At 33.4% G+C, this 15,823-nt stretch overlaps 1 pseudogene; it reads left to right on the top strand.

Moving 5' to 3' along the window:
- Positions 1-8,912: 8,912 nt before the first annotated feature.
- On the top strand, positions 8,913-12,191 carry LOC112643586 (protein SET-like; annotated as a pseudogene).
- Positions 12,192-15,823: the final 3,632 nt, after the last annotated feature.

Genomic DNA, 15,823 nt, shown 5'->3' with positions numbered 1-15,823 from the left:
ATATGTTGGGTAAGCAAATTTAAATGGGCTCATATTCATTGGATATAAATGAATCACTCCGAATTATTTAATATTATATAGAAGCAAATTAAATTGTAATATTTATATAGTTGAAAATAATAGTTAAAAGGAGTATTTTTGTTGCTGTTTTGTGTCTTGTTCTGCTTATATATGCTATGATGTGAATGTTTGTGTCTCCTCCAATTCAAATGGTGAAATCTAACTCTGGAGGTGATGATATTAAAGCAAAAACGTAGAGACCTTTGGGAGGTGATTAGGCCATAAGTGGCATTGGAGCCCTTTTAGAAGTGACCTCAAGAGAGTTCTCTTGTCTTTTGCACCATGGGTGGGTTGGTGGTTACAGTGACAAGACAGCCATCCATAATGAAGCCGGCTCTCACTGGATCTGCCCGTCCCTTGATCTTGGACTTCTCAGCTCCAGAACTGTGAGAAATAAATTTCTGTTTTTTTATAAGCCACTCAGTCTATAGCATGTCTGTTATAGCATCCTGAATGCAGTAGGATAATGTGATAGAAAATGAAAGTAATAAGTTTACAGTTTCAGTAAAGTCAGTTGGTACAACGTTTTCTCTGAGACAAAACATGCTGCTTCATCCCTTAAATCTTAGTATTGTATGTTTTTTGAAGGGCCACGTCTTATTCCTCCTATGTTTTCCATAAAGTTGGGGACGTTGCCTTACATGGAGATGGTACTTTATAAATACTGAAGGAGATATATGCTTCTCTCAAATCTTATTTTACCTGAAGATAACTTGGATCCACTTTGTCTTGTGTAGAATATTTAAAATATATTAAAAACAAAATGTTCTAAGTAACATTTAGAATCATCATTAGTTTATGACTCTTGACTCACTTGTTTATGAAGTATATTCATATTTAAAAGTATATGAAGTATATTTCTATTTAAAATGTATTTTGAATTGAAAACAAGTTCTTACTGAAGTCTCATGTTCCCAATTTATATCAGGCCTCCAGTGCATTCTAATTTATTTATAGAAAATATCATAAACTTGAATGCCATTTTTCCTATTGCATTTATGCAGAAGCCTCAACTACTCAAAGATGTCAGATCTGAAAAGCACTACCAATCTATAATTTCTGTGTCCTAGGAGGAGTGAGTATACCACATTAGTACAATTATCGAACAGTATTCAAAACCATCATGACTTTTTAAACAGAATTATTATACCCTAAAAATCAAGTATTAAAATGTACAAACAACAAAATGTCTGTCAAATTGTAAAAGAAATGCACCCACACAAACTGGTTTTCAAACTTTCTAACTTAAGGAATTTGATAACACAGCCTCAGGGTAGTAGATTCAGGGCCTACAGTCTACTTCATGGGATATAGTAAGGTGGGTTGTGAGTCACTTTTTGCCTAAGGCTGACCTCATAGTGCTTCCGGCATTGTTTGTTTGTTTTTGAAAATACCTCGCTGGGCCTTATGCAGGAAGTGCAGAGTTTGGAAATCTGTATAAATTAAGGATGATCTTTTTGTATGTTTATCTTTTACTACATCAAATTAACAAAATTGGACAGAATTTCACTAAATTCAGGGACTATTAGGAAATGTGTAAACTAGCGCTACTCAAAGTAGTTGCTCTTTGAACTCTATGCTCTGGGTCCACAGAATTAGATAAGGAGCTTGAAAGAAAATGTAAATTGTTGCTTCCTTCTTTGAGAGACTTGGCATATATATAAAGTTAGCTGAAATAAACAATGTGTTTACTGACAAAGTAATTTGAATTTCTGCACAAACTCCCTATTTCCTTGTGAATCATAACAAATGTTTTATGAACCATCATTGATCTTTAGTTTCTGTTATACTGCTGTAAAGTATATTCAAGAGTTACCAGTTTAAAATGCTACAGTTAAGATGAAATGTCCAGTATTTTACTTCACTCCCAGTTAGGATGAATACAGCAATTTATTAAACACAATGAAGAAAATTAATTTTTTTTTTATTATGACAGTTTTAAAAATCACATGCCATTCAAACCAATTTTTAGATTTTGATTGGTGACTGAGCACTTCTTGATGTAATGCACCCAGGTACATTACCCAGATGTAATTTTACAGAGATTATTTTTTTCTTATTAATGCTTGATTATTATACTTAGCAATGCAGAAAAGGCTGGCTAATTTAAAATAAACTCTTAGGTTAAATTTTGGCTGTCACAAACTTAAAACTGATCAATTTCCATAGTTATATACATATATTTATATCTTGATTGTTTAAAATGCTCACAATTTACAGTACATATAAGTTCTGTGCATACTTTGGAAAATATTATACTGAAAATTAAAATTAAAATTAAAATGATATTATATATATATTTTTTTAATGACATTATATACAGCTGCTAGAAGTGGCCTGTCCCATTTCTCTTTACTATATAAGTTGTGTCAAGTAATTTATAAAGTCCCCACTGCATAACAAATCTATTCTTTGTTGGAATGCATAGTAATGTTCTTCTTATTTCTAAATAAGAGTTGGTCTATGAGTGTGATTGCAGCTATAGTTTTGCCAAGTGGTCACATGGTTTTGAACTTGAAGAAGCTCAGAACACTACACATCAAAATAATATAGTTTGACAAAGTTAGGCATCAGGAAAATGCAATTAAAACTACAAAGAGATATCACTGACACTTATCAGAATGGCTAAAATAAAATATAATGACACAATCAAAATGTTCTGAGGAACAAAAGAAAATATATAGTTTGATGATACACTAGGTCAAGTTATACCACAACGTAACCAAAGGATATTTCCAAACCTACCTCAGAGAAGTGTGATGTCAAATTTGTTTTCTAAGCAACGAATTGGGGTACTTACCACTTTTTAAGGACATGAGCTGCTATCATTTTACTTAAAACTTTACAAACTTTGATCAGATTTAATTTCAATTTGTATTAAAAAGCATTATACAAATGTTAAACTTTGACATTTGTTCTCTCTGTTCAGTGAATAAAACTATATTTTATTCTGAAAAATACAATTATTTTTATTCTGAAAAATATTCCTTTTTCCTCTTACAGTAGTCATTGAAGTGAATTAATAGTAGAATTTGATATAGTTGCACAGGATCATAAACACAGTATTGTATATTATCAAATTTAATAACAAATATAATGTACTTCTTTGAACAATTTTTAGAGTAGTCTACTCTTTTTAAAAGATGGAGATATACTTCTTAAGTTCACACAAATTCCACTTTATTGTATATAATCTCAGATAAATTTTATTGAATTATAATTTATTGAAATTATATCTACTTAAAAATCATACAGAAAACTAAAAAAATCAAAAATCAAAATTAAACAAAATCAAAATAAATAAATACACACACATACATACACACACACCCAAAACCCATGTGTTGGCAAGTACAATGGCTATAACAATGGGCTAGGCATTCTACAGGTAAGTGCAATCAAAATTTCCATAAGTGACAAAAAAGATTTGCATCAAAATGGCCTGATTGTCCAGAATCTCTGAAAAAGCTACTTGGGATTTATTTAAAGATAAAGATTTGAACGAATACTCCTTAAATTTAGGAAATCCATAACATAAGGATTAAAGAAATATTTACAGTGTTTATTAAATTCAATCCTTCCTCCCAAATATGGCTTTGAAGACCAAATGCTGTCTTCTCTCTCTAAATTGAGTTGTCCTCCAAAAACTTTTTTTAGGTGTTTGTCTCTGTGTATTGAATGTTCCAAGACCTAACATGCTTCATTGTATTTTTATTGTGCTTTCAAATTTAATCAATAGTTTGGCTTGATGTATAGTATCTAGTTTCAAATTTCTTATCCATCTATACTTAAAAAAGCACACATATACACACACCAAGCTGTCTTTCTTATATGCTATTACTATTGAGGATTCTACTGTCAGTATTAGTCTGGTACGTTTCAGGTGATCTGTTCTATCTGCTGGGCATCTTTATGCTCTTCTCTGTCTTTGATATTCTTAAACTCACCAGAATATATGCTACTGTTTTTTCTAATCTCTTATGTTTGACATTCTTTTAATCAGATAGCTTTCATCTTTCTTTAATTCTCCAAAATTTATCTCAGTACTTATTTAAATATTTTCTTCTTTAATTTTTTTCTCTTGTGCTGCATTTTGGCAGAGGTCATTAATCTGTTTTTTTTTACAATTAATTTATTCATTTTATAGCTATATTCATCTTACTATCCATTGACTGCATTATTTCAACAATTTTCATTTAATTTATATACACAGTAGAGTATCCTTCTTTTCTCCCTATGTATATATTATTATTTTATCATATTAATTTTAAGCTATTTTTAGATAAGTTCCACTAACACTTCAATTGGCTTAGAGAGTCCACCATATCGTCTTTTTCAGTTAAGTAATTCTACTTTTCATGTGCGTAGTTATTTTGGCCCATGAGTTCAGTTTCTCATAGGATCATCAAGCCACCATAAAATCAATGTATTTTGTGTGCTAGGACTTCCTAAACAACAATAAAGAAGAGTGAAACCTGGTAGCTTAATTACAATGATGTTTTCTTTCTCATTTACTCAAAGTTCATTACATACTGAGCAGCTTCCTTCTATCTTGTAGCTATACAAGTGTTTCCAAATAAGTGTTTGGACAACCTTGACTTCTGATATCACTGAGATGTGGTATATTAGCCAAGGTTTTTCAGAGAATCAAAGAAAGAAAAAAAAAGGAAGATATTCTTCCAAATGGAAGATATTCTTCAGGGCCAACTCTGGAAGAGGCTATTTAAACATCTGTCCAAATCCCATTGAACAAAACTCAATATACCCTCAATGAAATATGAAGAATACTGTATATTTCTGGGCACACACATCTCACTTTACCTAAAAATGTGCACCAACAAAAGATTGAAGGCCAATTGCCACTTCACAGAAGAACTGCAGAATTTAACAAGAAATTTACTAATGAGGCCAAGAATTCAGAATCACAAATACTTTGGAATTAGTAATGAGCATCTTCACTGGATGCTACTCTGTAACGCATATCTTATGGTCAGGGTTTCAATTTTAAATTCTTTCTATTTTTAAATCCTTATGAAGAGGCGTCATTTGGATGAAACAATTTACATAATTTATCATCCTTCAGCCCTAAGTGTTTTGAGGAAAAATTTGGAGGAATAATGCCTTAAGGAGCTAGTCTCTATGAAGAATTTTCAAGTTTACACCTTCAAGGCTTTTGCACAGTTCAGATAGATAGCCTCTTAACATTCCAGCTGATTTCTGCAGGGAAGGGTCAGTTACAAACTGTCCTAAAAGTTTGTAACTGACATAGCAGTCATGAACAACTTTGAGTCTTTTCAGGAATTCAATGTGGTTTATTTGTTTTTTGTTAGTATCTGAAGCAGTACTATAGTGCTTTTTCATGGCTTCTCCAGAATTGACTTTGGAAGAGGCATCCAGCTCCAGTCCAGTTAATTCCATATTTTGGCAAGAGCTATCTTTTTTTTTTTTTTTTTTTTTTTTTTAAGTGAAATGAAAGGCAGAGGGAGAAGCAGATTTCTTACTGATCAGGGAGCCCTGATGCAGGGCTCTATGACCTGAGCCAAAGGCAAACACTTAACTGACTGAGCCATCAGGCACCCAAAGAACTATAATTCTAAAAATAAATATTGTTATACAGTTATCCATGTCTAGTAACTGACATATCACAATACATATACTATGAACTACTTCTCTTTATCAATACCTTCAAAAATATCTAAAAGATATGTCATATTTTCTCTTATTTTTTCCAAATTTTATATTGTGTGAATAGGTCAGAAATTCAGCTTATGAAATTACATTTAGGGATCCCTGGGTGGCGCAACGGTTTGGCGCCTGCCTTTGGCCCAGGGCGCGATCCTGGAGACCCGGGATCGAATCCCACGTCGGGCTCCCGGTGCATGGAGCCTGCTTCTCCCTCCGCCTGTGTCTCTGCGCCTCTCTCTCTCTCTCTCTCTGTGACTATCATAAATAAATAAAAATTTAAAAAAATAAAAAAAAAAAGAAATTACATTTAAAGTTTTTAAAATATCAACAAATATTTTCATCTTAATGCAATTTTGAAAGAAATCTATTTTTCTAAACTCTACTTTTTATTCTGTTTTTTTTTTTTTTAATTTTGTCGGCAACTGATAAAATGTTTAGCTAGATTGTAAATGTTAGATCAAAAAATGATTAATAGATATAGGTTCAAATTATTATGTTCCATTAAAAATGAGTTAGTCCTTGATGAACATCTGTTTGGTAATATGTTGTATCCAGATATAGTAAATTAATGACATATATAAAATTATAGGGAAATGAAACCTTCCATTCCATTATGAGTAGAGCTTTTAAAATACTATTTGTCACAACCTGTCATCTTGTCATTATGTAGCATTATATAGCATTTAAAAGATGTATACCCTTCACTTTCAAGTCCTTTAGAAATCTAAAATATGACTTTCTATGGTTTGTGGCTCCATATTTCTTTATTGCCAATGTGAACAAATCCATATGCTTTGATTCAAACAGGTAATAAATTCCCCTTATTTGGAAAAATGATGTTTATTCTTGTCTTCTCACCCTTAGCAGGTGGTTTCATTTTACTGTACTTCAGAGTTATAATTTCATGCTTATTAAAAACATTTATTATGATCTCCATAGCTGAATGAAACTTTTATTTTATTAAATTATTTACCAAAAAAATCTGTTATTTTAAAAAATTTATTTCCTCTGAGTGTTCAGAGAAGCGTGGTATTATGCGGTTTTTAAGTAGGTATTAATTGGTTACTTATATGGCTGTTTCTTTAAGGCTTATGTATATTGTCTATTATATGCTATACAACATTGTGAAAGTAAATTTAAGGTATGTTTTACATAGTTTATTTTTTGGAGTAAATTGTCCAAGTGATTTATGAAATTATGAAATTTATTAAATTAATTCTCTCAACATTAATTTATTCAGAACATTACCAAATGTCTTTTGAACCTATTATGCAGCAGATATTACTTTAGATTACACTGGCAAACGAAACACTTGGCTTTATAGAACTTTTATTTTAATGGGGAGACAAAACTTACAAACCTTAATACTAAAAAGTGCATAGTACTTTCAAAAATGATGAGTACTATGGGGAAAAATAAAAATTAGATCAGTGTGAGAAAAATCAAGATTGGTAGGCAGGGACGGCAAGTTAAAATTTTGAATAGGAAGATCAGGGTAGTTCCAATGAAGATGACAATTGAGCAAAGGTGTAAAAAGGTGACGGATTTGGCCAGAGCTCTCAGCAATAAGGTCACTGCAGACAAAGAGATTGGCTATCTCAAAGGCCAAAGGTTGGATCATGCCCTGGCAGATCTGAGGAATATCAAGGAGGCCACTGGATGACTGAAGAGTCGCAGGGAGAGAGGTCACACAGGTTAAATGAGTGGCCAGATCATGTGGCTTAGATGTCATTGTAAAACTCTGGCTTTTATATTTGAAAACTTACTGTGTGATAGAATTTCTGCTAATAACTGAGAGTTCAAGTGTCCATAAAGCTCCAGGGATACGTATTCTAGTAAGATAGGATAAGAAAAAGAGGTCATGTTTCCATATGGTGTAACAAATGCTAGGAGATCCAAGTGTAAGAAATTATGGGAGAACAGAGGGGGCCCCAAAATCAGACTAATATATTCAGCAACTTTCTGTGACTACACATCAGTTTGTATTTGCTAGATTTTTATAGTAATGGAATCATAAAGTTTATGCTTTGCCTGACTTCTTTTTCTCAGCATAATTACTTCAAGAATCTCCAAATTCTAAATATCAATAGTTCGCATTTATGCTGGGAAGTATTCTTTCGTATGGATAGATCATAATTTGTCATTACTCTGTTGATGGACATTTGCATAGCTGCCAATTCTTAAAAATAAAGTTGCTATGAAATCCATGTACAAGTTCTTGTATGAACGTAGGATTTGTTTCTCTTGGGCATATGCCTGGGAGTAAAATGACTAGTTCATGTAACTGGAACATGTTTTATGTGCTAAGAGCATAGCACATTTTAGATTTTAGATTTCCTGTTGCTTCACAGCCTAGCTCAGATTAAGTAGAATCAGCCTTTATAATTTTAGCTATTCTAATAGATAAGTAGACATGACTCGTTATGATTATAATTTGTATCTGTTTAATGTCTAAATGTTGAGCAATTTTTCACATCCTTATAAGCTATCCATTTACCTTTGGTGATATATATCTTCAATTATTTTCTTCACATATAAAATTGGGTATTCTATTTTGTTATTAGTATGGTTAATTTATCTTTATTTATTTTTTAATAATCTGATTAGATGTCCACTATCAGATACATGATTTGCAAATACCTTTACTTTACAGTTTCTTGACTGAGCTTCAAAAGCTGTCTGCCAAGAAATATGCTACTTCTCTCAATCTTGATACATGGAAGTATGACTAGAACATTATCAATTTTGACCTTCTCAAAGAAAGTCATGAACTAATATGTGTGTAATTGGTTGTTGTTGGAAGTGTTTTATAATATAAGTAATTTCTAGTTAGTTGATAATTTTGTTCAAGTCTTCTATATCTTACTAATTTGGTGACCATTTGTCTATATAATATTGAAATAAAAGTTGAAATTTTCTGACATAATTGGCTTTTTTTTTTTCTGTTTCTCTTCTAAGGTGTAAGGTTTGTTTTTGTTTTTGTTTTGTTTCCCTCATGTGTCCACAAATCTGTGATTAGGTATATAAAAGTCAAGAATTACTATACACTGATGAGTTGACCCTTTTACTCTTTTATAATTTTGAATTGATCTTTATGTCATCAGCAGATGAAATTTACACTAAAATCTACTTTTCGCTCTCCTGGTTTTGTGGAGTTTCCTCACAGCATGTCCTCACTCACGCCTCAAACAAAGAAACCAAGGCTACCTCCTGCCCCCAAGCCAGAGGAGACATTGATCTTTCAGCATTTGTCAAAAGGAGAAAAAGAACAGCAAGAAGCAATTGAACATATTGATGAAGTACAAAATGAAATAGACAGACTTAATGAAAAAGCCAGTGAGGAGATTTTGAAAGTAGAACAGAAATATAACAAACTCCGCCAACCATTTTTTTTTCAGAAGAGATCAGAATTGATCGCCAAAATCCCCAATTTTTGGGTAACAACATTTGTCAACCATCCACAAGTGTCAGCACTGCTTGGGAAGAGGATGAAGAGGCGCTGCATTAACTGACAAGAGTTGAGTGACAGAATTTGAAGATATTAAATTAGCTTACAGGATAGATTTTTATTTTGATGAAAACTCTTCCTTCGAAAATAAAGTTCTCTCCAAAAATTTCGTCTGAAAGAGAATGGTGATCCATCTTCAAAGTCCACTGAAATCAAATGGCAATCTGTAAAGGATTTTTTTGTGTGTGTATATATACATGTACATATACATACATGTGTATATATATACACATATATACATGTTTTAATGTATATATACATATACGTGTATATATACACATGTATATATAAATATACATATAGATTTTATATATAAATATAAAATATATATTTTAATGCATATATTTTTATGTATATATATTTTAAAGATTTTATTTATTTATTCATGACAGACACAGAGAGAGAAAGAGGCAGAGACATAGGCAGAGGGAGAAGCAGGCTCTGTGCAGGGAGTCTGACGTGGGACTCAATCCTGGGTCTCCAGGATCACACCCCAGGCTGAAGGTGGCGCCAAACCGCTGGGCCACTGGGGCTGCCCTATATATACATTTTTTAAATTGAAGTTCGATTTGCCAACATATAGTATAACACCCAGTGCTCATCCCATCAAATGCCTCCCTCAGTGCCCATCACCCAGTCTCTCCATCCCCCCAGCCACCTCCCTTCCACTTCCTCTTGTTCATTTCCCAGAGTTAAGAGTCTCATGCTTTGTCACCCTAACTTTTTCCAATCATTTTCTCTCCTTTCTCCTATAATCCTTTTCACTATTTTTTAAATTCCTTGTATAAGTGAAACCATATAATGACTGTCCTCCAACTGACTTACTTTACTCAGCATAATACCCTCCAGTTCCATCTGCGTCAAAACAAATGGTGGGTATTCATCGTTTCTAATGGCTGAGTAATATTCCATTGTATACATAGACCACATTTTCTTTATCCATTCATCTTTCAATGGACACCAAGGCTCCTTCCACAGTTTAGCTATTGTGGACATTGCTGCTATAAACATCGGGGTGCAGGTGTCTCGGTCTTTCACTGCATCTATATCTTTGGGGTAAATCCCCAGTAGTGCAATTTCTGGGTCATAGGGTAGCTATATTTTCAACTCCTTGAAGAACCTCCACACAGTTTTCCAGAGTGGCTGCACCAGTTCACATTCCTATCAACAGTGCAAGAGGGTTCCCCTTTCTCCGCATCCTCTCCAACATTTGTTGTTTCCTGTCTTGTTAATTCACCATTCTCACTGGTGTGAGGTGGTATCTCATTGTGGTTTTGATTTGTATTTCCCTATTAGCAAGTGATGCGGAGCATTTTCTCATGTGCATGTTGGCCATGTGTATGTCTTCTTTGGTGAAATCTGCTCATGTCTCAGGTAGACTACATTCTCCCTCCACTACAACTTCTTCACCACCACCATCTCCCAGTCCCCTCCCTTTCTTTCTTTTCTTTTATTTTATTTTCTATTTTTTCCTCTTTACTTTGTTTTTTTCTCTTCTTTTTTTTTCTTTTTTTATTTCTTCTTTGGGATTCTTGGCCTTTTATTTTTACTACTTCATTTTAAAATTCATTTTTCACTTTAGTGGTCCTTTTATTTTATTGTTCTGATCTTATTTTCATTTTCTGATCTCTGACCTCGTCAGAATCATCTGGGGTGAAATTTACTTAGGTCATGGTTGATATTCTTGAGTCAGCCCACTCATACAGCCACTCTGCACTGAGAAAAATTACTAGAAGGAAGAATTCACCACAAAAGACGGGATCAGTACTCTCTGCCACAGAGTTACAGAATATGTATTACAATTCAATGTCAGAAAGCCAATTCAGAAGCACAATTATAAAGCTACTGGTGGCTCTGGAAAAAAATCACAAAAGACTCTAAAGACTTTATTACTGCAGAATTTAGATCTAATCAGGTCAAAATTAAAAATATATTAAATGAGATGCAATCCAAACTGGAGGTCCTAGTGACTAGGGTTAATGAGGTGGAAGAAAGAGTGAGCGGCCTAGAAGACAAGTTGATGGCAAGGAAGGAAGCTGAGGAAAAAAGAGAGAGACAATTAAGAGATCATAAGGAAAGGTTAAGGGAAATAAATGATAGCCTCAGAAGGAAGAGTCTAAGTATAACTGGGGTTACAGAAAACACAGAGGGACAGAGGGACAGAAAGCCTATTTGAACAAATCATAGCTGAGAACTTCCCTAATCTGGGGAGGGAAATAGGCATTCAGATTCAGGAGATATAGAGGTTCTCCTCCCCCAAATCATTAAAAATCATCCAGCACTCGATATTTAATAATGAAACTTGCAAATTCCAAAGATAAAGAGAAAATCCTTAAAGCAGCGAGAGACAAGAGATCCTTAACTTATACGGGGAGAATATTAGATTAACAGCAGACCTCTGCATAGAGACTGGCAGGCCAGAAAGGGCTGGCAGATTATATTCAGGGTCCTAAATGAGAACAACATGTAGCCAAGAATACTTTATCCAGCAAGGCTCTCATTCAGAATAGAAGATGAGATAAAGAGCTTCCAAAGTAAACTAAAGGATTTGTGAACATTAAACCAGCTCTGCAAGAAATATTAAGGGGGAAAGAATTTGAGGAAACATTCAAGTTAAATGCAGAATAAAGCCAGCTGGAAGAGACAGTGCAGGGAACCAGAGAGCTTCTGCACTTGGTTTACTGACTATTCTGATGCAAGTGCAGATGAGTTAGGAGAGGTCGTCAACGATGATATTTGGCCAAATCCATTGCAGTACTACTTGGTTGCCCATATGCAAATTCCCCATATGATGAAGAAGGAGAAGGAGAAGATGATAAAAGATGATGATGAAGAAGGATTGGAAGATACTGATGAAGAAGGAGATGAGGATGAAGGTGAAGAAGATGAAGATGATGTTGAGGGGGAGGAAGGGGAGGAGGATGAAGAAGAAGACTAATGGAACACTGATGGATTCAAACCTTCTTTTTTAAAATTTTCTCCAGTCCCTGGCTCAAGTTGCATCTCTTTTTTTTCCATCCTCCTCTTGTACTCATTCACCCTGTTTTTTGAAGGCTCTTTTCTCTCCCTTTATACCATGATTCTCATCTTAATTCAGGGGGAAATATCTTGAGCAGAATACAGCAGGAAAAGAATCCCTACCCTTTTCTGTTCCAAATTCATTTTTATCCTTCCTGTCTCAACAAACCAAAACTTTATGACATCAACACCACTGGGCTCTGTGGGAAGAAAGGAAACCTTTCTGCACCCTTAGCTCCACTGGAAGCTGGAGGGTACTAGGCCCCACTGTAGTAGTGCATAGAATTCTAGCTTTTATCCTCCTTTCTATCTATGTTGGGCTCAGAGATTACACTGTGTCTTTATGTGAATATGGATACTCAGCATTTACCAATATGTACTTGTCTACTTTCTCTTGTTTAAAAAAAAGAAGAAAAAAACTCAGAAAAATGGGATTTAGAAGGTCAGCAAAGGGTGGGTTTGAGTCCTTTGGGTGGATTAAGTGGGCATTTTGACACCATGGCTTCTCCTTTGGCATGTTTAATGGACATCCTTGCAGTTTAAGATGACACTTTTAAAATAAAACTCTCTCCTAATGATGACTTAAACCCTGCCACTCAATGGGAGAATCAGCAGAACCTGTAGGACCTTATTTGGAATTGACATTCTCTATTGTAATTTTGTTCCTGTTTATTTTTAAATTTTCTATTGTTTCACTGGAAAGTGAAAGTGTTCAATTTTAAAAGTTACAAGTGTACAAGTTGCTTTTTTTAAATGAGTACAAAATAAATAATAAATAAAATCCATTTTTCATTATCTTGATATAACCAGCAAAGCTTTAGTGTGATTAGTGTTAACATAACATATATTTTTCTTTTACTTCTTAAGACATTTCCATATTTAATTCTGATAAATAAAGGAAGCAGCTTTTGACTCTAGAAGTATCTTTCTAGATTATCCTTCAAAACATTAAACTATAAACTAAAAATTCTTTTCACTAGGTCCCTATCAGACTATAGTTTTCTTAACTTAGTCTTTTATCATTTGTCTTTTTCCTAATTCTTATTTTCAGTATAATCTATTTTGCTTCCAGGCTTCTTCCCTGTTTTCTATATGCTCTGTTTCACAGGAAAGAATTATCCTGTCAGAAAATTATGTATTGAAAATTCATTACAGCTCTTTGCTTTAGTTAAAACTGATTCTTTCCTGACATTGATTCATCTGAGTTTTCTCAAAATGGGGAAGACTCTTCCAAATGCTGTTGCCCTCAAGGTCAAGAGCATGTCTTAGCCTCATCTTCACTCTTTTTGAAAATCATTTTTCAAATATTTGCCCCTCTTTTCATTGTTTTCATGAAAATGATTTAATTTTTTTTATTTGCATACAGCTGGCACTCAGTGTTACATTCGTTTCAGGTTTTCACCATCTCCATATATTATTCTATGCTCACCACAAGTGTAGTCACCATCTGTCATCATACAACACTATTACAATGCCTTTGACTATCTTTTCTATGCTGTCCTGTATCTCTTTTAAAAATCTCTGCTTTTTTTATGTTTTCTGTCATTCCAATTTTCTACCCTCATTGTACTTGGTTATTTCAATAAAATATGTCTGATTGCACACTCTTCACTGAAAACCGTAGCATTGGAATCATAGTAGTCTTCTTTATACCTATCAGAACCCCAGAAGGACCTCATTCATTTATTTACTCATATAAAGAGAAGATCCAACACAATGGTCTTTGATGAAATCAATTTCAAATTTATTATCATCCCTTACCTCTTAAGCACTATGCTTACTGTTCCTTTCACTGACTGACTGAATCCTAATCATCACTATGCTATTTAATCAGAAAGAACATCTCAACCCAAAGTTCTCTCTATATCAGGAAATGAAGACTTCATCCTTCTGTTTGTGCAGATAAAATAAATGTTGATACAGTCTGCCCAGCACATACCCCATCTCATTCATCAAAATATTCACCAAAATGTATAGAAAGCAAAACCATATCTCACACTTGCACCATTCCTCCTTCCCCTCAAATCTATTTTGGTACAGCAACTTAGCCTAAAAATCAAGTCAGATGGTTTTATTCTGCTGCTGAAAATCTTTTGGTATCTTTTTATTTATATGTAATATAAATAAATATTAAAATTAAAATTGAAAGCCTTTCTATGTACTAGAAGGTCATAGATCAATACTCTCTTCCTCTCTCCACATTATGAACTCCTCACTGGCCTCCTTGTTTTCAGATGTAACTGAACTGTTTTCAGAACTCCTCCTTGGCCTCAGATGTGACAGACAAGCTGCTCACACAAGGTCTACGTACTTATTTCCTCTGTATGGAGCATCCTTTTTCTTTACATTTGTGTAACACCCTCCTTCACTTCCTGTGGTTTTTGTGCAAATAACATCTCATAAGTGAGATATAACTGCCCCATATAAAATAAAATTAGCCTCCATCTTGGCATTCCCCAGTAGCTTTTACCTCTTTTATATTTCTTTGTGACTCCTATCACCATCAACCATACATTCATTATTCCATTATCTGTTTCTTTCACTATTGTATTTCAGAAGGAAATGTAAGCTCTTTGTGGTCAGGTATTTTATATGTTTTGTTAATCTCAGTTTTTCTCACAAAGGTAGCTGGCAGATCATAAGGGCACACTAACAATTTTTTACTGCATTTTGTTGTTATTGGATTTTTTTATGGGCTCTACTTCTAACCCTAGAAGTCTACCCTTCAGATGTAAACAGTAGGAATAGAGTCCTGTTGCTTGTTCAAATAGCTAAAAAGCTTGTATTAAGTGGATATTTTAAAAGTTAAATGAATGACCTAATAGTTGTAAATAGGGAGAAGAGAACATATTTTCTACGGTTTAGAAGCAGAGTTCTTTTATAGAGTTATTTTAGAAGCCTATACTATTGTACTATAATAGGCACTTGTACGTTACAATTATACAAATACTTTGATAATTTATATCCTTTTTTTTTGTGATTCATGACTGGATCATTTAATTCCTTAAGAGCATTATAGCATTTCATTTCGTAGTCCATAAGCCTATTGGGGTTGCTACCTTTCTTATTCAAATGGAGAAATAGTCTTGTGATTTCATGTTAATAAAGTGTTGTTGGTGGTGTTGTTTTCTAGGAATAAGTTACATTATGTTAGTTTCAAAGTTTTGTTAAATTTCCAAGCCTGTCACTGATAAAAGCCTTTTTATAGAGTAGTAATTTTACACAAGTAAAAAAATTATGTAACACTCAATTGTTACAGTAGGATTCTCTCCTGCATAGCGATAGCGCCTATCTTAACTCTTTAATATAGATCATTGCTAGATAACTTCCTAAGCACTATTGTATGATATGAAATCTAGCATGACTTAAAATTTTTGGTTTTATTAGCATATAAATAAATTTAGAAAAAAATACACTTTGAATAAAGGATAATATTTTAATGTTATTTGACAATTATAAACTATAGGGTTTTTTTGTAAATTTATATTTTCTAAAATTTCATTGAGCCTTTTTAAAATGAGAAACAAGTTACAAAACCTTAAGATTTATTTA

This window comes from Canis lupus, chromosome 3 (genome assembly GCF_003254725.2).
Source record: "Canis lupus dingo isolate Sandy chromosome 3, ASM325472v2, whole genome shotgun sequence".
Taxonomy (NCBI): domain Eukaryota; kingdom Metazoa; phylum Chordata; class Mammalia; order Carnivora; family Canidae; genus Canis; species Canis lupus.
The sequence above is the reverse complement of the archived record's forward strand: the minus strand, read 5'-3'. Positions and strand labels throughout refer to the sequence as shown.